Source organism: Oncorhynchus nerka, linkage group LG26 (assembly GCF_034236695.1).
Source record: "Oncorhynchus nerka isolate Pitt River linkage group LG26, Oner_Uvic_2.0, whole genome shotgun sequence".
Classification (NCBI taxonomy): Eukaryota; Metazoa; Chordata; class Actinopteri; order Salmoniformes; family Salmonidae; genus Oncorhynchus; species Oncorhynchus nerka.
The window spans coordinates 6,506,177-6,528,338 of record NC_088421.1 but is presented as its reverse complement, the minus strand read 5'-3'; the positions used below and the strand labels follow the sequence as shown (position 1 = coordinate 6,528,338).

Genomic DNA, 22,162 nt, shown 5'->3' with positions numbered 1-22,162 from the left:
CATGAGCACCAGCATGTGAAGTTCATGTCAAATCTGGTTCCAAATGAAAACTAAGAGTATATTTTTGACCATTTTTTTTATTATACCATTTTCCATCCTCAAAATTAGGAATAAGCAATGGCTGTGATTTCTGGTCAAACAGGTGGAAAAATCTTAATAAAATAAATTTGAAATATATAAAAAACACAATAATGAATTAGTAAAGACCCCTGCCAACTAATATAAACACTTACATTTAGTTTAAGAAACATTGGCATGTGCCTTAATTCAGTTACCAAGAACCCACATATCTTAAGATATTTTCTAATTTATCTCGCTCATTATGGAGGATAATTAACCTTCACGGAAGTAATAAGTAAAGGTAGAACCATATCTATTGGTTTCTTAATTATTAAGTGATTAAAACTTGAAATTAACCAAATTGATAACAGAATTTCCTTAAAATCACTGCAATTGAATTGGCTACAATGGGAAATAATAGTAGTCAAACCAGTCTTCCCTTCCATTGGCATATTATTACATTCAACTCAACCATTTTTCATTGTTGGTTTGTGGTCAAAGCTCTCTCGGTCTCTCAAACACATAATAAACAAAAGTGAACAAAACAATTAAAAATGTAAACTCAAAAGTTTCAAAGGAACAGACATGTCAAATGTCATATGGCTATGTACTGTGTTATAACAATGTGCAAATTGTTCATGTACAAAAGGGAAAATAAATAAATGATTGTATTTACAATGGCGTTTGCTCTTCACTGGTTGCCCTTTTCATGTAGCAACAGGTGATAAATATTGCTGCTGTGATGGCACACTGCGGTATTTCACCCAAAATATATGAGAGTTAATCAAAATTGGATTGGTTTTCAAATTCTTCACGAGTCTGTAATCCGAGGGATATTTGTGCCTCTTTCCATAATTTTGGGTCACAGTGGTCAGGTATTCTGCCACTGTGTACTCTTTTTAGTGCCAAATAGCATAATAGTTTGCTCTGTTTTTGGTAAATTCTTTCCAATGTGTCAAGTAATGACCTTTTTGTTTTCTCGTGATTTGGTTGGGACTAATTGTGTTGCTGTGGCTGAAATGGAGCTCTGTGGGGTCTGTTTGTGAACAGAGCCCCAGGACCAGCTTGCTTAAAACCTGTTAAGACTCTAGGGGCAGTATTTCATTTTTGGATAAAAAGACGTGCCCGTTTTAAGCGCAATATTTTGTCACGAAAAGATGCTCGACTATGCATGGAATTGATAGCTTTGGAAAGAAAACACTCTGACGTTTCCAGAACTGCAAAGATTTTCACTGTGAGTGCCCTAGAACAAAACCTTCAGGCAAAACCAAGATGTTTCAGCAACCAGGAAATGAACAGGATTTCCGAAGCTACGTTTTCCATGATCTCCTTATATGGCTGTGAATGCGCCAGGAATGAGCCTGCACTTTCTGTCGTTTCCCCAAGGTGTCTGCAGCATTGTGACGTATTTGCAGGCATATCATTGGAAGATTGACCATAAGAGACTACATTTACCAGGTGTCCCGCACGGTGTCCTGCGTGGAAATTGGTGCGTAAAACTCAGCTACTAGTATTTTTCCATGCGATTCTGAGAACAAGGCAAGCTTCCAGGAACGGCATTTCAATGAAGAGATATATGACAAAACACCTTGAGGATTGATTCAAACAACGTTTTCCATGTTTCAGTCGATATTATGGAGTTAATTCGGAAAAAAGTTTGACGTGTAGGTGACTGAATTTTCGGTTAGTTTCGGTAGCCAAATGCATAGTAACAAAACGGAACGATGTGTCCTACACAAAGAATCTTTCAGGAAAAACTGGACATCTGCTATGTAACTGAGAGTCTCCTCATTGAAACATCTGAAGTTCTTCAAAAGGTAAATTATTTTATTTGATTCCTTTGCTGGTTTTTGTGAATATGTTGCGTGCTAAATGCTAACGCTAAATGCTAAGCTAGCTATCAACACTCTTACACAAATGATTGATTTTCTCTGGTTCAAAAGCATATTTTGAAAATCTGAGATGACAGGATTGTTAAGAAAAGGATAAGCTTGAGAGCAGGCATATTTATTTCATTTGCGATTTTTAGAAATCGCTAACGTTGCGTTATGGTAATGAGCTTGAGGCTGTAGTCAGGAACCCGCATGCGGGGGGGTGTAGTATGAAGTTAAGGGACTCTACTCTGGGTTCATCTCGCCGAAGGTGATGGCTTTGTTATGGAAGACTTGGGAATAGCTTCCTTTTAGGTTTTTGTAGAAGTTCGACTCTTTTCTGGATTTTGATAATTGGCTGGTATTGGCCTACTTCTGCTCTGCATGCATTATTTTCCGTTGTACACCGAGGATGTTTTTGCAGAACTCTGCATGCAGAGTCAATTTGGGGTTTGTCCCATTTTGTGAATTCTTGGTTGGTGAGCGGACCCCAGACCTCACAACCACGAAGGACAATGGGTTCTATAACTTATTAAAGTATTTTTTGGACAGGTTCTAATTAGGATGTCGTATTTTATGTTCCTTGGCATAGAAGGCCATTCGCCCATTCTCAGCTTTGTGGAAGTGGTGCTGATGTTTAGGCCTAGATAGGTGTAGTTTGAGTGCTCAGGCTCAACGTTGTCTCGATGGAATGTGTATTTGTGGTCCTGGCAACTGGACCTTTTTTGAAACAATCATTGTTGTCTTACTGTCAGGACCCAGGTGTGATAGAAGATCTAGGTGCTGCTGTAGGCCCTCCTTGGAGTCTCACACACACACGCCACACTTTCCATTTACTGTAATCCGCATCTGAGCACCGACCAACACCGGATGTCAATGGAAGTTGAAAAGTAGTTGAAATTGCTGCCTTGCTTTCAACGTCCACAGAAGACGTTCTTGGAACGGTCTGGATAGGTTTAACTTCAACGTCCGCAGATATTTATTTTTGTTGCGGTCCGGCCGGCCTTGATTTGGCCCATCCATAGAGATCCATGATTGGATGTGCCATCCAAATCTGAACCAACCATAGACGTTTATGTTTACAAGTGTGAAGAGGACCGCACAAGATACATATACAGTTGAAGTCGGAGGTTTACATACACATTAGCCAAATACATTTAAATTTGTCTTTCAATCACCCACGTGGGTATAACCAATGAGGAGCTGGCACGTTGATACCAGCTTCTATAAACCAATGAGGAGATGGGAGAGGCAGGACTTTCAGCACAATCTGCATCAGAAATAGAAAGGAGTTCTATTTTAGCCCTTGGCGTTGCAGATGCTCGTTGGCACGCGCGAGCAGTGTGGGTGCAATAATTGAATAACAGCGATTTCTAAATTTATTTTGCGACGCACGCGAGGTGTCTGGTCAGCATGTTAGTGTACGTCAACCTCTGACTCACTGGAAGTGTGACAAAGTGAATTACAAGTTAAATAATTGGCCTGTTAACAATTGTTGGAAAAATTACTTGTGTCATGGAAAGTAGATGTCCCAACCGACATGCCAAACCTATAGTTTGTGAACAAGAAAGTGTATGTAAACTTCCGACTTCAACGGTATATATATATATTTTTAGTAGAGTATAGTTCAGTACTTTACGGTACAGTATAATTTACCTTATTGTACTATACTCTGTTCTGTGATGTACTGTACTTTGATGTCCAAACTTGTGAAACATAGACGTCTATGATTGGTTCGGATTTGGTCCAGTCCAACCCAATTTGGTCTTCTTTGGGGGCGGATATCATTACAATGTGTAGAATAATAACCAAATATTCAAAGGAGGGTATTACATACTTATACCTTTGAGTAGGCCTCGTACCCATTTAGGATACATCACCATGAAGAGAATGACATTTATATCCATTTCTGTGTAGTACAGATTAGGGATCCATGACAGAATTCTGTAACCGGGTGTAAATCCACTTCATTTACTATAGTTGAATAACCAAAATAGATCTATCATGTTATTGCAGAAACCCCATTCTTGCTGCAGATACCTTTAACTTCTTATGGCTGGGAGGCGCTATTTCCACAGATCGGATGAAAAGCGTGCCCAGAGTAAACTGCCTGCTACTCAGGCCCAGAAGCTAATATATGCATATTATTAGTAGATTTGGATAGAAAACACATTGAAGTTTCTAAAACTGTTTGAATGATGTCTGTGAGTATAACAGAACTCATATGGCAGGCAAAAACCAGAGAAAGAAAGTCAACCAGGAAGTAGGAAATCTGAGGTTTGTTGGTTTTCAACTCATTGCCTATCAAAGATAGTGTACATTTGGTCTGATTGCACATTTGGTCTGGTTGCACTTCCTAGGGCTTCCACTCGATGTCAACAGTCTTCAGAACGTTGTTTCAGGCTTCTACTGTGAAAGGGGAGCGAATAAGAGCTGTTTGAAATCAGGGGTCTGGCAGAAAGCATTGAGTTTAGTCACGCGCACGACCGTGAGCACGAGCTCTGTTCCTTTTCATTTCTAAAGACAGGAATTGTCCGGTTGAAACATTATTGAAGATTTATGATAAAAACATCCACTGGGCTCCACAGTACAAGCATGTCACTCACATTTGTGAATATAAATAGAAGTATGAACACATGTATAGCAAAATGAATGCTGCAGTAGCCATTTTCAAAGTGTTTCTGTTGTTTGGATTCATAGCTGGTAGCTAATCACCCAAAGAACTAAGTATCCTATAATATATACAGTTGAAGTCGGAAGTTTACATGCACTTAGGTTGGTAACTTAGGTTACCACTCCACAAATGTCTTGTTAACAAACTACAGTTTTGGCAAGTCAGCTAGGACATCCACTTTGTGCATGACAAGTAATTTTTCCAACAATTGTTTACAGACAGATTATTTCAATTCTAATTCACTGTATCACAATTCCAGTGGGTCAGAAGTTCACATACACTAAGTTGACTGTGCCTTTAAGCAGCTTGGAAAATTCCAGAAAATTATGTCATGGCTTTAGAAGCTTCTGATTGGCTAATTTACATCATTTGAGGTGTACCTGTGGATGTATTTCAAGGCCTACCTTCAAACTCAGTGCCTCTGTTTGACATCATGGGAAAAAATCAAAAGAAATCAGCCAAGACCTCAAAAATCTGGTTCATCCTTGGAAATTGCTCCCAAACACCTGAAGGTACCACATTCATATGTACAAACAATAGTACGCAAGTATAAACACCATGGGACCACGCAGCCGTCATACCGCTCAGGAAGTTACAGCTTAGTCGCAAATGGGTCTTCCAAATGGACAATGACCCCAAGCATACTTCCAAAGTTGTGGCAAAATGGCTTAAGGACAACAAAGTCAAGGTACTGGAGTGGCCAACACAAAGCCCCGACCTCAATCCTATAGAACATTTGTGGGCAGAACTGAAAAAGTGTGTGCGTGCAAGGAGGCCTACAATCCTGACTCAATTACACCAGCACTGTCAGGAGGAATGGGCCAAAATTCACCCAACATATTGTGGGAAGCTTGTGGAAGGTTACCCAAAACGTTTGACCCAAGTGAAACAATTTAAAGGCAATGCTACTAAATAGTAATTGAGTGTATGTAAACTTCTGACCCACTGGTAATGTGATAAGAAATAAAAGCTGAAATGAATCACTCTACTATTATTCTGACATTTCACATTTTTTAAATAAAGCGGTGATTCTAACTTACCTAAAACAGGGAGTTTTTACTGGGATTAAATGTCAGCAATTGTGAAAAACTTAGTTTAAATGTATTTGGCTAAGGTGTATGTCAACTTCAGACTTCAACTCTATCCTATAGTATAAACTGGGTGGTTTAAGCCGTGAATGCTGATTGGCTGACAGCCGTGGTGTGTCAGACCGTATACCACAGGTATGACAAAACACGTATTTTTACTGCTCTAATTCCATTGGTAAACAGTTCATAATAGCAATAAGGCACCTCGGGGTTTGTGATATATGGCCAATATACCATGGCTAAGGGTTGTGCCCAGGCACAATGCGTTGCATCGTGACTAAGAACAGCCCTTAGCCGTGGTATATTGGTGATATACCACACCCCCCCCCCCCCCCCGGGCCTTACTGCTTAAATATATATCCCACCTTGTGTGACAAGCAGGTCCCCGCAGGGATCAGGTCAAAAGTAGTGCACAATATAGGGCACCCTTTGGGATGCAACCATTGTTTTGGCCTCCATGGCCTGCTTCAGATAAAAAGATCAAACATTTCAAAACAATGGACAGCATTGTCTATTGAAAAAGATAGGTCTAGTGGTTAATACTAACTTGCAATCCATTTATTGTTTTGTTTGGAGATTTCATAACATGCGTCAGAAGAGAACTATGCAAGAACGGGGGGGTGCAGATATGTAGCTGATATAATGGTCAAAGGTACTGGCACATATCCAGGAAGCGCCAATAAAGGCTAGCTTAAAGAACTATCAAAGCTGGTCACACACACAATACCATTTTTGTATTGGTGTTATTTAGTTATAAAATATGTTATGAAAGTACATCTGTTGTCTTAACGCCCTACTACGACATTCATAAGCATAAAAAGTTTTGAACAATATCAGGAAGTCTTGAAATAGCCATGTTGAAAAGCTGAGTAGTTTTTTTTGTACTGTAGTTTAGTGATTGAGCTATTAAATGCTGGGGCGACAAAGAGTTGTCACAGCCGTGACCTTAGAGAGGCCTCCTGCAGGGGACCAATCAGACTTTTAATCAGACTGAAGAGAAGGTGGGAAAGAGGACAGCTCACATCTCAATGAACTGACAAAGACCGTCATGTCGACTCAAAAACACATGTTAGGCTGTCAAACATGTCCTCCACTCTCCAGCCTCCTCCAGTTATTCTGAGGGCATAAACTAATAAGAGGAAAGATGGAAACTGTCTCCCGTCATATGATGACCTCGCTCCAATAGGGCCTTGTTCGGGCAGATAATTAACTGAAGCCTACAGGAGTTAAACGAGAGAGCGGTCTAGTCCCTAAATAATGATCCTGAAGAAAAACAACGCTGGATGTTTTGATGAAGGCAATCAAAAGCCTAAAAAACATTACGTTTTTAAAGTAAACACTGCAACGGCCAGCCTTCAAAACTAGATCATGGGGTTGCGTCATCTCATGTATTTTTGTTGTGGTTGTCACATCCCATTAACACTGAAAAAAAGAACCATTGAATTTGACACATTTATTCCACCTACACAACCAGGCAAGCAAGAGTGGCTCTATAAGACACATGTTGTTACGAAGAAATCAACATTCTCATGGACAACCCTGGGCCATATTGCTCGCCAGGCATGGCGATGTGCGGAGGCGAGCGTTGGAAACAGGACTCCTGTTACAGATCCCTTTAAGACCAACCCTCCCAGTCTAACCAGTTGCAGGCGTATAAGAAGCACCACCCACCCAGCGACACCCTGTCCAACCAAACGCAGGCTTTGTTTAGGACATGCCCCACAATGATGCGTATTTCACACGATCACCTTATTCGGATGAGGCACCTCCCACCAAGTCATGATGAGTATTCTACACCCGTCGACCTACTCTGAACACAATGCAAAGAGGTAATTAAAATGTGGCTCTTCTTAGGTGGAGGCAGCCATCGCAGAGGCAGCACCAGTAAAACCTGAAATGGATCAACTTCCAGTACAGAGGAAAGAATGTAGGTTGTGCTATAAAAGGTTTAAATTAGGAAAACAGGCTAGTAATTGTGTCATAACACAATATACTATATTTACCATTGATGATGGTTAAGCATAAAGGTCTAATGTTGGTCGAATACATTACCAATCATAATCAAAATGCTAAATAGGGCCTAATGGTAAGAAATATTTATTTATATATCTATTTGACAACAAAACAATATTCTACCTATTGACAGAAGCATCAAATGGTTCTCCCTCACCTGGTCCAGTACCAGGTAAATCCAGCACTCACCAGCTACTCGTATTGCAGCTGAAGGTTGTAACCTTTATCTCTGCCATCCGTGGGAACCATCCACCAACTCACGTTAAACCCAGTCCTTGAATGTGCTAAGGATTTCTCCTACATGCTGCAGTTAATGTGTCCGGATCAAAGTTCCCATAATGACTGCATGTGTGTCCATGCATAGGCCTGTGTGTGATGTTTGTGTGTGTGTCAGAGCATGTGAGAGTAGTTCAGCTGTTGGAAGCTCATGGAGTGGTGCGTAACGCTTCATGTCCTTTCCTACAACTCTGCTAAAAGAAAAGGTCTGCGCTAACGAAAAAAAAAAAAAAACTCCGCTCCATTCATTAAAATCACAATTTAACCAGCACACACCTATTTTTTTTCTTCTGGATCTACAAATGGGTTTTTAAGTATTGAAACCAAACCATATGGATTTGAATGAAAAGTACTTGAATAAACATGACAAGGTGAATGTAAGAAGCGAAAATCATTTAAAATAGGCTACATGTTGTATTAAAACGGCATATAAAACAGTAAATAGGTCAGGACCCAGACAGGAAAACTAAGGAATGAAAATGAATTATTTTGGCTATATTATTTCAATTATTTCAAGGCTATAGCCTACAAAGACATACACTGTGAAGCATTTGCGAGTGTGACACAACAGGCTGGTAGGGACATAAAGCTCTCAGCATTTAAACATTGTGTTGTATTAAATCATTATAGTCTATAAATTGCACATATAGGCTGTGACTTACTTAGAATTAAATACAAATTAATGGAAAAATTCCTTTTTTGAAACACAAGTTTGGACAGTCTGTGGCGTCAGGCTCATGTGATGGTGCCTGGAGAACTGGCCAGCAGTGGAGAACACCCTCTACACTTAGAGCCACTGGGATGCTAAACACCCTTTTGGCCACTCTTACCAGGTTGGGCAGAGATGCAGGGTTGTTGATTTTATTTTTCTATTATGACAAGGCCTAAAGGTTTTTAGGCACAATAACCCAATCAAAACTGAAAGCTCATTGAATGTGGGAATATGCCAGGCCTATGGAGCCAAAATCTATTATGGCCTATTGTAAAGATAACGAAAATTAATTAAGCTTTTAATAGGTCTGATTTTTTGTTTAGAAATAATTTGCTACAATGACACACTTCGTTATCTACCCACCGCATTCCTTTGTTATAGCATGTGCACATAGTAAGTACACACACATTTTCAGATTCCACAATGATTATTTAGTTGGACACTCCCTTTCTTGGCCCTCATCTTTATAAATCACCTTGATTTAGCCCCCCATGTTTTATTAGTTTATTTATGAAAATATTTAGCTAACATGACAGTAGATAAAGCAAGGGGCTAGAGCAGCACACAAGTAGACTACAAATGCAAGCTGGGGTGGGGTGCTACTGGAGCGGGCGAGAAGGCCAAATCTCACTCCACGCTCCAGTCAAATTGGAAACGCTCAGCTCGTCGCTGTGCTCACATACTCTGTGTGTGCGTGTCAACACACGCCTGTGTGTGTAGGTAAAATACTTTCCATCCATATTTGCCAAATGGTAGGAATGGTTAATAGCCTCAAACTGGTTGTAGCCTCAAACTTATTTTAAAATCAAATAAAATGTTATTGGTCACATTCCTAGCCCCAACAGTGCAGTAGTATCTAACAATTCAGCATCTGAGATGTTAATGTCGTGCCCACCATCAGTTGAGACACAGCACACTCTTGAATACAGGGTGGGTCTAAACTACCAAATATTCTAAAATTAAATCAAATCTGAGTTTACGCGTTTTCAGGTAATTGATGTTAAATGTTTTTAAAAAATGCAAATTTAACGAAAACACTTAAATTAAGCTCAACCATTGGGTGTCTTATGGTAGGTTGGGGTATGCAAAATGGGTCAACTTTGAGCACCTCTATCTCATGAGTGTTTTACCATTCGGGTCCAAAAATGTACTTTCTGACCACTTCTGCCTAGGGCTGGGCAGTATACTGTATTTTACGATATACCGTTATTGATGCACAGACTGGTTTGGGTTTTTACTTTACCTTCTATAAATGGTATTTGAATGTTTGGTTTGTTAAATGCGATACGCCATGTGTAACGTTGATTTTTATTGTTAACTTCGCTACTTCACTAATCTCTCTCAGCTCTCTTTCAATGCTGCTTTCCACACAGGCCTAGCCCTGCCCTCTGTCACTCAAGGAGCACATTTGTCGTTCCTCAACATCGAGACACTAGCGATCAGTCTGCATGGCCAATGCAGCGCATGCAACAGTGTTGATGACGATACGTTTTCACTTTGGTCCTTAATATAAATCCACTAGTGTTCTATAATTACACTAATAGTTTGTTTCTTACATCTGCAAACAGCTAGTTTGTCTTTTCTTAGCAAGTTGGGCCTAAATTTGGTTAGCTCCTAATGCTAATCGCTAACTAGCTAATAAATGTACTGAGTCAGAGCAAACGTAACTAACTATACAGCCTGATAATACCAGTGATGGTGTAGGCCTAAATCAGCATGTTGTTTGTGCAACAGTATCAGCTAAATCAAAGAAGAATATGCAAAGCAAGAATATGTTAGCTACATGAAGTAGCTAAGAGAAACCATTCAATGTAGGCAACGATTATAGGGTCCCTTAAACACTTTGGTTCCTACCCGGTTACAATAACTACTCCCTGGAATTTCCATTTGTTGGCATGTCAATAAACTGTATTCCGAGTAGAGGTCGACCGATTAATCAGGGCCGATTTCAAGTTTTCATAACAATCAGAAATCAGCATTTTTGGACGCCGATTTGGCCAACTTTTTATTTGTATTTTTTTACACCTTTAGTTAACTAGGCGAGTCAGTTAATAAAACACATTCTTATTTTCAAAAACGGCCTAGGTACAGTGGGTTAACTGCCTTGTTCAGGGGCAGAACGACAGATGTTTACCTTGTCAGCTCGTGGATTCAATCTTGCAACCTTACAGTTAACTAGTCCAATGCTCTAACCACCTGCCTCATTGCACTCCACGAGCAGCCTGCCTGTTATGCGAATGCAGTAAGAAGCCAGGGTAAGTTGCTAGCTAGCATTAAACTTATCTTATAAAAAACAATCAATCATTATCACTAGTTAACTAGACATGGTTGATGATATTACTAGTTTATCTAGCGTGTCCTGCATTGCATATATTCGATGCGGTGCGCATTCGCGAAAAAGGACTGATGTGGCTGCAACGTGTACCTAACCATAAACATCAATGCCTTTCTTAAAATCAATACACAGAAGTATATATTTTTAAACCTTCATATGTAGCTAAAAGAAATCCAGGTTAGCAGGTAATATTAACCAGGTGAAATTGTGTCACTTCTCTTGCGTTCATTGCACGCAGAGTCAGGGTATATGCAACAGTTTGGGCCGCCTGGCTCGTTGCGAACTAATTTGCCAGAATTTTACATAATTATGACATAACACTGAAGGTTGTGCAATGTAACAGCAATATTTAGACTTATGGATGCCACCCATTCGATAAAATACGGAACGGTTCCGTATTTCACTGAAAGAATAAACATTTTGTTTTCGAAATGATACGTTTCCAGATGAGACCATATTAATGACCAAAGGCTCGTATGGGTGTTATTATGTTATAATTAAGTCTATGATTTGATATAACATTCTGACTGAGTGGTGGTAGGCAGCACCAGGCTCGTAAGCATTCATTCAAAAAGCACTTTCGTGCATTTTGCCAGCAGCTCTATGCTGTGCTTCAAGCATTGAGCTGCTTATGACTTCAAGCCTATCAACTCCCGAGATTAGGCTGGTGTAACCGATGTGAAATGGCTAGCTAGTTAGCGGGGTGCATGCTAATAGCGTTTCAAACGTCACTCGCTCTGAGACTTGGAGTAGTTGTTCCCCTTGCTCTGCATGGGCCGCGGCTTTTGTGGAGCAATGGGTAACAATGCTTCGAGGGTGGCTGTTGTCGATGTGTTCCTGGTTCGAGCCCAGGTAGGGGCGAGGGACGGAAGCTATGCTGTTACACTGGCAATACTAAAGTGCCAATATGAACATCCAATAGTAAAAGGTATATATACAAATGGTATAAAGAGAAATAGTCCTATAATACCTACAACCTAAAACTTATTACCTGGGAATATTGAAGACTCATGTTAAAAAGGAACCACCAGCTTTCATATGTTCTCAAGCTTTTTTACATGGCACATATTGCACTTTTACTTTCTTCTCCAACACTTTGTTTTTGCATTATTTAAACTAAATGGTTCATTATTTATTTGAGGCTAAATTGATTTTATTGATGTATTATATTAAGTTAAAATAAGTGTTCATTCAGTATTGTTGTAATTGTCATTATAAAAAAAAAAACACACACAAGAAAAATCGGCATCGGCTATTTTTGGTCCTCCAATAAATCGGTATCGGCGTTGAAAACTCATAAATCGGTCGACCTCTAATTCCAAGTGCCCACTACTATATTCTTAACTACAGAATTAGAATTTCCACAATTCCAACTGTTCACCCAAGTGTTTTTCACAAGTCAAATCGCAATTGTAACATTGGGTTAAAAATAAAAACCTAAATTGTTTGTGCAGCACTATGTGCCAGTGTGGAAACGATCTCAAATGAGTGCAGGAAATGCATAACATTATTTTTGGTTTAATTGAACAGTATAAAACAATAATATCACTTTGAACATATGTGTTGCTATCCTTGGGCCACACAATACTCAGAAAGCAAATTTAGAACTTCTATTATTCAAAAATATAAAATACTGTCATTACCATCCAATTTTCTTTCATACCATGATCTTTTGGCCATATTTACCATGGGCAAATACCTAGGCCTATATACATTTTCGTTCAAATCAAAAGGGGTGTAGTCAAAAAGTGATTGAAATCATACGGAATGACCCAGAGAGGAAGAGAAGCATGTGCGCCTCTGCACTTTTAATTGGGCCATTAGGCCATCAGGGAGCACAGGCCACAGCACACTGAACTTTAGACTATAGGTCGGGTTCAACCCGTGGGTATACTCACTCCTCTCCTCATACACGGTACAGCGCACCTGGTTTTGTAAACACTATGCCAGTGGTTTCTGCCTTTGAAGTCTCTTAATCGTTCAGGTTCCTCCATGAGAAGGGAAAAAAAGCTTAAATACGGGGGAAAACAATAGGGTCTGAAAATAATTCAGAGTTTCCTCTGTTCCTCTTATCTCAAAGGTTGAGATTTCAGCCAGCTGTCCCAGGTACTCCCAGCTGGGGCAATTAGTTGACTGTAGGGTTTTAAAAACACACAAAAACAAAAGCCAGTGTCTCAATAGGCTAGAGAGAAGTACAACTCTGAGGAACCAGCAAACCTATGGTGTGTTTCTGTGCTCCCCAATTCACCCAATGATGCATGATGCATGATGCATATGGTGCCACTTCCAGACTGGTTTGGTGGCTTCAGCACAGGAGTGAATGGGGGCCAGTGTGTCAGTCAAGCCACTCCCTGCAGAGCCTACCAAATGGTCAGGCTTCCTCTCAAACCTGTCCTGACCTCTAGGGTCTGGAGGGGTGAAACACTTTGGCCTTTAACATCCTACTAGGCCATGACAAGTCCAGGCAGGAGTCTGGTAAATTATCCCATTGCCTTTGTTCTTAGCCCATCTTTTTTCCTCTCCCCTTTTAAAATCAATGTTTATTTGTGGATTTTCAAGTCATTTTCACCTCTGGTTTCTCTTCAGGTCATGTACATTGTTTGCCTTTTTCCTCCCTTGTTGAGTGGGGTTGATATATTTTTCCTGCTTCTCCCACCTGGCTGGCTGGTCCATGTTCCTCTTATGTGAGGCGGAGAGAAAAAAATGAAACATTTGGTAAAAGATTTTCAGGAATGGAGCATTCTGGGAGGAGAGTTTGAACAAAGGGATTGTTTCAGGTGTGTTCTGAGCTAGGTTAAGTTCAGAGGGAGGCACGGCCCCTTGGTTTGAGATGGGGGAAGAGATGGATTGAGGTGGAGGGAGGGGGATGTTGGCTTGAGGGCATGAAACTGGAGGGTGCGTGCATCGGAGTGTACTTGGCCTCGGCAGACTAGGCTTGAACTATCAAAAACAACCAGCAAAGACGTCGTTTTAGTGAGCCAAATGTCACCCTTCAGCTCTTTCTCCAGTCAGTATTCCAGGAAAGAGACTAGTGTTTCCATATAAGCAGCAGCTCAAGTATATGCCAAAGAAAGGTGTACAATGCCTGCTACCCAAAACACACGTGAAAACAACTGCTTCTACAGAAACCCAAAAGAGCAAATCATTTAGATGTATGAATAAAGCTGTGATTGCTCAGACTGATTTCAAGTGTGCCTGACTGGAACAGATTATTCATCATGAGCTGAAATCTTCAGCTCAGAAGCCAGACTCGTCAGAGGGGGTCTGAACAATACCAAGTAATACCAATAAGGCTCTGCTTTCATCTCTCCAAGTCAATCGTTTGACAGGATAAAATCCCAAACCCAGTGCACCTATGAAAACACGCTGTAGATCTGTACATATAGATTTGCATAATCATCAGAAATAGGCCTGCATTTTGGCCTAACCGGAGAAACAGATGTTGCTTTATGCACATTATGGTCTGTAGCCTACAGCAGTAACCAGCCATACCTCTATTTGTTGTTTCCTGGTAACTCTGCTTCTATATTGATTGGTTAGATGCAAAATTAGGACAGAAGGATCTAGAATATAGGCTGAGGAAATTGCTATATGCTCTAAGTGGCTAGGAGCTAGGATAGCCTAAATCGAGGCCAAAAATGTATACACATACCTTTTTATTAACTTACAATAGGACTATTTCTGTCCACAATAGGGCGTTACGTAACGCAACATTTCCTGCTTAAAATGCAACCAGCAAACCACAATATTTTCATACTTTCGGTTGGCACTGGCAGTATCTAACATTTGCAACAATGAGCCAATTTTCTTGTAGTGGAATGCCTTGGAAAACGGATTAAAGTGGGGGAACCGTTATCATTTCTGGGAAGGACAAAAGCTGAGTAAGTGGCTTGAATCAATGCTGTTTTCCATTCAGGTTATTGAGTACCCTCCCTGAGTCAACCAACGGCTTCCAAATTCATAAACTAGATACTTGTTGTGTTAGCCTCCTCCTACGGTTGCTCCAATACCACACACATCTCGAAGACAGCTGATAGGATTCCACCCAGATCTAAAGGGTCAATGGAGGGGGAGGGGGGGTTCTTTGTCAATTGTGTGGCTTATAAAAACAAATAAGAGGAGTGAAAACAGGCAGTGAAAGCACTCACACTTTAAGCAGCATATTCTCCCAGTCCTACACCATATCAAACAGGCTAGGGAGGGGCCCTGTAATCCGAGAGAACAGCTATCCATTAAATTGGCTATAACATGGAGCCAGGCCTGAGCTAGCAGTGCCATCGGTCCAATGCAGCAGCAGGCGAGGTGCTCATCACCCTCTATTCATAAAACCTCTCTGACTCCAACACATGGGCTGCAATGGGGACAGGGTCGTGGGGGAGGTCACCCTGTCTGGCCAATATGTGCAATCAGTAGGCTTTTCTCGATCTACGCTCCAGTCAGGGCTAGTCCTGTTTATGTGTATTTAACCCCCTGAAACCATTTCCCAAAAAGCACATGTCAGCCAGACCCTGATCTCTCTTTAAATTCAGTCAATGGATTTGCAAACTGCAGAGGCCCCAGTACAGCAGCAGAGCACAACAGCCAAGGCCTCAATTGCTCAGCTACACCAAGAGTGTACTGTAGTGTACCCACCCATAATGACAGCAAACAACCAGGAAGATAAACTTCCCCCTCACCACAAGATGAACATTAGTGAGATTATTAGATCTTGAAGGAAGTTCACACATCAGAAAATGACAGCATTGTAGTGCTGAGATCACATATGATGCAAGGATATGCAACTTAACACATTATATAACAGAAACCTACAGATGTGTAACACTAACCAGGGGTTGAGCAGGTTAGTGTGCAATTAAAGGGATTCGCATGAACACGGTTCCTGGTTGATAAATGGATGGGACAAAATTACAATATCTGCACTGACGTTAGACAGTGTACAAGCACATAGGAGACGGTTGAGATCATGGCATGGCAAAACCTTGATGTGTTGATATTGAATACAATGATATTGTTCCTTGTTTTTTTCCTAGCGGCCTTGTGTATATCGCTAAGTCACAATTGAGGCTAAATTGACATGTTACAATTATTTAGCAAACTAACTTGGTTGGTGTCTGCTAAAGGAAATTATTTTTATGAAACAATTAGTGGAAAACGTGGCGCCTGCAACTGCCAGTGGCTGCGCCATTATGTAAACCTCGTCATAAATTACTCAATTGGAAATGTGTCCAAAATTATAATGTGATCTATGCGACAACGCATTTTCTAGGTTAACGTTTAAGGGTTGCGAAAATGGTTCCCCTCTCGCACGATTGCGATCATTCAATAGAATTGCTCGGGTGTGTATATTATGCACGATTAAGTTTAGAATGCGGTGGCGCAGAGATGCATTAGATCGTGGGAAATACAGCAAGCTTGCAAACTACGTTTTTAAACGGCCTAAATACATTTATACAAGTATGTTAGTGGACTGACTAGGGGTAATTTGGATACTCAAATCAAGCGCTTCGGCGAATAAGGCTTGACATTGACACAATTGTAGCTGGTAACGTTACAGTTAAATCTTGATATCAATGTTTAACGATTATGTCTGGTCAACTGTATTTTCCCTCGCACTCTCCCATAATTTAAGAATGTCATGGCTCATGTTCACTGGCTAGCTGAAGATTACTAGAATGGTGTACCCTTGGCAGCATATCGTTCAGCTACAGCGAATGCAGTAAGAGTAACAAACCTAACGTTACCTGTATACTGTCTGTAGCTAGAACTTGGATTTGAAAGGAAGGTAAAGGTAGACCCAGCTATGCAACATTAAAAATAAATTAAATAAATCACAAAATAATGGTTGAGCATAACTATAAATGCGAGATGGCCGGCATGCAGGTTACCAAACAAGTTAAATGCTAAATGATGTTGCAACGTTTCAAAGTTATTTTTTACTACGGAGTTAAAAGTAACAAAGAAAAAGGAGGAACCTACCACGTGACGAGGAGCCGATCCGGTTAAATTTTTAGAAACAAATCCCGCACTTTGATAGTAATTTCATCAAGGAAACAAAATATGTTGAAAAACAAATAATTCGAGAATGCCTCTTCACAAAATCCGTCTCGTGCGATCCAAATTGGGTAACCCCGTGTTACTCCCGAAATCACGAAATGGGCGAAACAACGCGTACTTGAAGAACCGAGTCAGCTTGCTCTCTTCTCTCTCCCTCTGCAATTATTAATGTTCAATCGAGTTTATTTCAAATGCGGTTGAATTGGTCTTGTTTCCCAACGCCATTTATCGACGATTTGTTATGTATTTTCCACGGCAATCCGTTTTTATTGTTGCCGTTTTAGGGAGAGCGTCACACAGAAAATGGCGGCTCGCTCCTCTCCCTCGGATTTCAAGTCTGACAAACAGAACCCGAGAGCAAAGCCGCGGCGGGAGACATTCCTCATTACTCGCCACTAGAGTGGAACTTCAGCCTGTCTCCGCTAGAGGGAGCCAAAGTCAAGCGTTCCATTTTCTAAATGACTGAAACTGGGTTGCTGTGTCTTCCATCATGGCTCAATTAAATCGTGACTTGCAGTTATTACATGTCACGCAAGAGCCGGAATGGATCCAGTTTCATTATAACCCTAAATCAAAACGTGGTTCTTAAGGATTGGAGAAAGTGAATGGTTATGGGTTCATAACCAGGACAAGGACACATGGTTAGTTATAAATATCTATGATACTACCCTGCAATGTTATGATAGCATTCCCCAATGGGAAACACTCTTTTCACACCAATTCGATACCGAAGTTACATTTTCATAGCAGGTTAGGATAATTAATGTAGCAGGTTAGGAGACTGAGGTTAAGGTTAGGAAAATAGTTAGAGAAAATGGTTAGGAGACTGAGGTTAAGCTTAGGAAAAGAGTTAGAGAAAATGGTGTCCTAATCTTCTACAAAAATCACTTTGTATCTAAGTGTCGTGAAAAGAGTGTGTCCCATTCACCCCATAGAGGAAATATATGGGTGTTGCATAGAATTCTAATGTAGGGCCAGGGGGAACCAAAGAACACAACACTATTTCCATTTCTTCAATTGCAACAGAGGGCACAGATGGGCAACACAGCCGATTCTGTTGCAAAAGTTTTGTCTTTTGCAACAGAAATTGTTAACTCCAAATAAGAAAAAAAAACAGTTAGGTCCGTTTCATTCTGTTTGGTTCTAAAACAGTAAACTGCTTCTGTTGCAAGACACAATGAATACACCCCTGAACTGTGTCCCTGCCTTCTCAACAAAAACCAATATATATTTTTAAAAAACACTTCCCCTGGCCCTGTACCATTTTTGTGTGCAGATCTGAAGGTAACAGATAGGCAATGCGTGTAACTGTAACCAATAGAGCAATAGTAATGGCGTATTTTTGTAAGCACTAACTCTGCAATGGTTCGTTGGACAAAGCCTATGAGTTTTGTAGGGTTTTTGGATAAATGCAGAAATGGGGTATGTGGTTAACACAGGCTTAGATCTTATACGTTTTGTTCTGTGAGAATCTTTATCAGCTAACGTCACTTTTTGTGAATATTTTTTTTTATTACACGAAACGCTTCCTAATTCATAAAGGTCATGTTAACTGACTGGTATTTATCATAGAACAAATCTTATAAGATCTCCTAAGCCTGTGTTAACCTCAGACCTTACTTTCAGCGTTTATCCCAAAACTTAGTTCTTTCCAAATAGGAATGGCTGAATGAACCAGAGGTTAGTCATTTATGTTTTTTTGGACTTCAAGCTGGCGAGCTCTACATAGGCAAAGGATGGTCCTGTAACCTCTAGGGTAATCTAATTGCAATCCTTCACAAATCCAGTTCCTTTCATTAGGCAAACATAAAACTGCTTACAGTTTCAGACGACAATAAACATCTATATGGATGTCATATCCCCTGCCTTATGATCCCCACCTTTGATATTCCACCTGTTCTGTATTCTGCAACTGTCCACTCTACTAATGTACTATTCCGCCATCTAGTGGTATTTAGTAGAGTTAACGCCCCCTATATTGGATAAACCACTCCTCCACTTGTGTCAGCATATGACTCCCGCACAGTATTTCTGTAACAGTCTTTAGGTTGCTATGCCAGACAGTGACACAATATTGTAGTGATACATCATTTCAAATTATAGTTACATGTCAACCATTGTCATTTAAGGAACAATGCACTTTAGCAATCTGTCCAATATTATTAAAACCAAGCACTGTGCATGTAATAACTCTATGCATGATGATGACACATGATCAATACTGTATCATGCAACACATGTGTTGTGTATACATACCTTGCAATAGCAAAGCTCACCTCCAACCAAATCCATCCTTAGGGTAAAAATATCCACTGTGTCTTCCAGGTACAGTGCATTCAGATTCCTTCACTTTTTCCACATTTTGTTGCGTTACAGCCTTATTCTAAAATGGATTAAATCGTTTTTTCACCCTCATCAATCTACACACAATAATCCATAATGACAAAGCAAAAACAGGTTTTTAGAAACCCTATTCTTTTTTTAATACATTTGTAAAAACCTGTTTTCACTTCATCATTATGGGATATTGTGTGTAGATTGATTTTATTTGTATTTTTTTTTTGGAGGGGGGGGGTTATTTAATACATTTTATAACAGGGCTGTAACGTAACAAAAGGTGGAAAAAGTGAAGGGGTCTGAATACTTTTCGAATGCACTGTAACTTCCACAAGATAATTCCTCCACTTCTTTGTCCAAGGTACCTGTACATACAAAGAAACTGCATTATAAATGAATAATATATCTATAAATCATGACTGACATAGGCCTACTTGGCATGGCCACTACAAAGAATGTCGAAAAACACTATTTGTACAGAACATTATGTGATTGATTTTTGTTGTTCTGAGTTTGTATGACAATCATATTATATTTATAGAATGAGCTGGCATTGTGCCATATTCAAAAATTATTCTGCAAGTTATCTTGTTGAATTTTGGTGAATATTTACGTGCAGCTACAGTAACACTAGACTAGGACATAATCTTCCACAGTCTTCTAAATTAAGAATAAAAAGTGTATTAATTTGAGACTCAATACTCTATTAGCTTGACTGATGTTGTGGAAACGGGCTGTAGCCCGTAATCAAAAATGTTGGCTAGCTAATAGCTAGCGAACTCCACGGCCCTTGTCTAAGTAAGTTAGCTAGCTGGCGCATCTAGCATAGCTTGCTAGCAAACCCTGCGCTAAAATCTATTACGAACTTATAAACGTAGCTAAACATACACAATATCATGCACTGTGACTTACTGTGCAAAATTCTACTGTAAATATCACAGTGTTATCACAATTATTATTTACTATTTAGTGTATATAATTTTGCAAGTGTGTGTGCCTACTGTACGACACCCGAAGAACGATAGCTAGCTAACGTTATATACACTATTTGGCCTGTTGACTGCAACCCCACAGTAACGTTAGCAGTTTTACCTTAGCATTTCAAACTTGATCATCAAATAAATAAATAACATGTAAAATAACACACTTAAATCCCATATCTATTCATTTTATCTTCTAACATAATCCGTTTTGTAAAATTACGTGAGATAAACTCAGTTTTAACATGACAGAGTGAAGAATTCATGTTCACTTACCTGCACAAGTCAACCAGTCTTGAACCGGAATTACCCGCATGCCTAGCACTGTGATTCGTCAACTTGGTTATGCAGCGATGGCGATTGGCTTATATCTTCTAGTCTGCACGGATGGGCGTTCAGTTGAAAGTAAATAATATGGAAGTTTACCAGTTGTTGTCATTAATATACAAGCTCAATAACAGTGCAATACTTTAAAATAAAATAATTTGGTTAAACTAAATAGTTAGCCAATTACTCTTCAACGTCAATTTCACCAAATTATTCCGGTCTCCACCAAATCATTTGCCACAAATTACTTTGTATTTAGTCTCCACATTTCAACCCTTAATTGGCTAAACGGAGCATAATTTGTACCTAGTAATAGCCACTGAGAACAATCGAAGCTGTTAATTTACTTTTTCAGCAACCTAATACGGTGTTAGATGTGTTGACAAGCTGATGCTGGGTCACAACAATTGGATCACTGTCATTTGAAGGGGATTTTCTTCAGGCTGCTGTAGTGTGTAATATTACATTGCTGGACTAAAGTTGCATTATACAGAGATAATGGTGCTAGCCTAGGTGGTTGTATGTGGAGTGGCTCAGTTGTTGAGGACCTGAAACCGACTAGGTGTATTGTCAGTTAATGTCATGCCCCACTTGCAGTGATCTTTCTGTCCTTCTACATGATACGACTAACCTTAAAATAACCTTCCTAACCTCCATATACTGGCTCCAAGTTCCTGCTTGCATCAGATGCAATGTCCTGCTATGGAAGTGAGGGCAAGGATACCTCAGATGCAATGTCCTGGTATGCCAGTGAGGGCAAGGATACAGCAGATGCTCATCCCAGTTCTTCTCTGATCCAGGTCCTCAATTGTGAAAATATCTTCCCACTGCTGTCAGAACCACTGAGTTATCTTCATCTCCTGTCCTGAAACAATACTGGTTTCCCCCCACTTAGAAATCATGAACTAATCAGTGTTCTCAATGCAATTAATTGAGACTGTGATATAAATCCATACTTAATTTAAACTAGGCTATAAACTGTTGTTCAGTTCCCCAATCATTGTCCAATTTACTCTGATCAGCATCTACTAAGATACATTGTCTTATCAGGTGTTTGTTGGCAGACGCAGCCAACAAGTCTTACATTTACTGTCTTATCGGGTGTTTGTCAGCAGACGCAGCCAACAAGTCTTACATTTACTGTCTTATCGGGTGTTTGTCAGCAGACGCAGCCAACAAGTCTTACATTTACTGTCTTATCGGGTGTTTGTCAGCAGACGCAGCCAACAAGTCTTACATTTACTGTCTTATCGGGTGTTTGTCAGCAGACGCAGCCAACAAGTCTTACATTTACTGTCTTATCGGGTGTTTGTCAGCAGACGCAGCCAACAAGTCTTACATTTACTGTCTTATCGGGAATTTGTAAAGGCATACGCAGCCAACAAGTCTTACATTTACTGTCTTATCGGGTGTTTGTCAGCAGACGCAGCCAACA

The 22,162-nt window shown here is 40.0% G+C and overlaps 1 protein-coding gene across 3 annotated transcripts in view; it reads right to left on the bottom strand.

The window, feature by feature from the left end:
* The window catches only part of LOC115110130 (KAT8 regulatory NSL complex subunit 1-like), an 82,214-nt gene extending 61,491 nt beyond the window's left edge, over positions 1-20,723 (bottom strand). For 2 of the 3 annotated variants that reach the window (XM_029635520.2, XM_029635522.2), the window contains exon 1: positions 17,006-17,433. The gene's annotated coding sequence lies outside the window, so the exon portion shown is untranslated. Of the gene's footprint in view, positions 1-17,005; positions 17,434-19,339; positions 19,786-20,676 lie in introns of those variants that run through there. The other variant, XM_029635521.2, reaches the window with a different exon arrangement.
* Between the last annotated feature and the right edge of the window lie 1,439 nt (positions 20,724-22,162).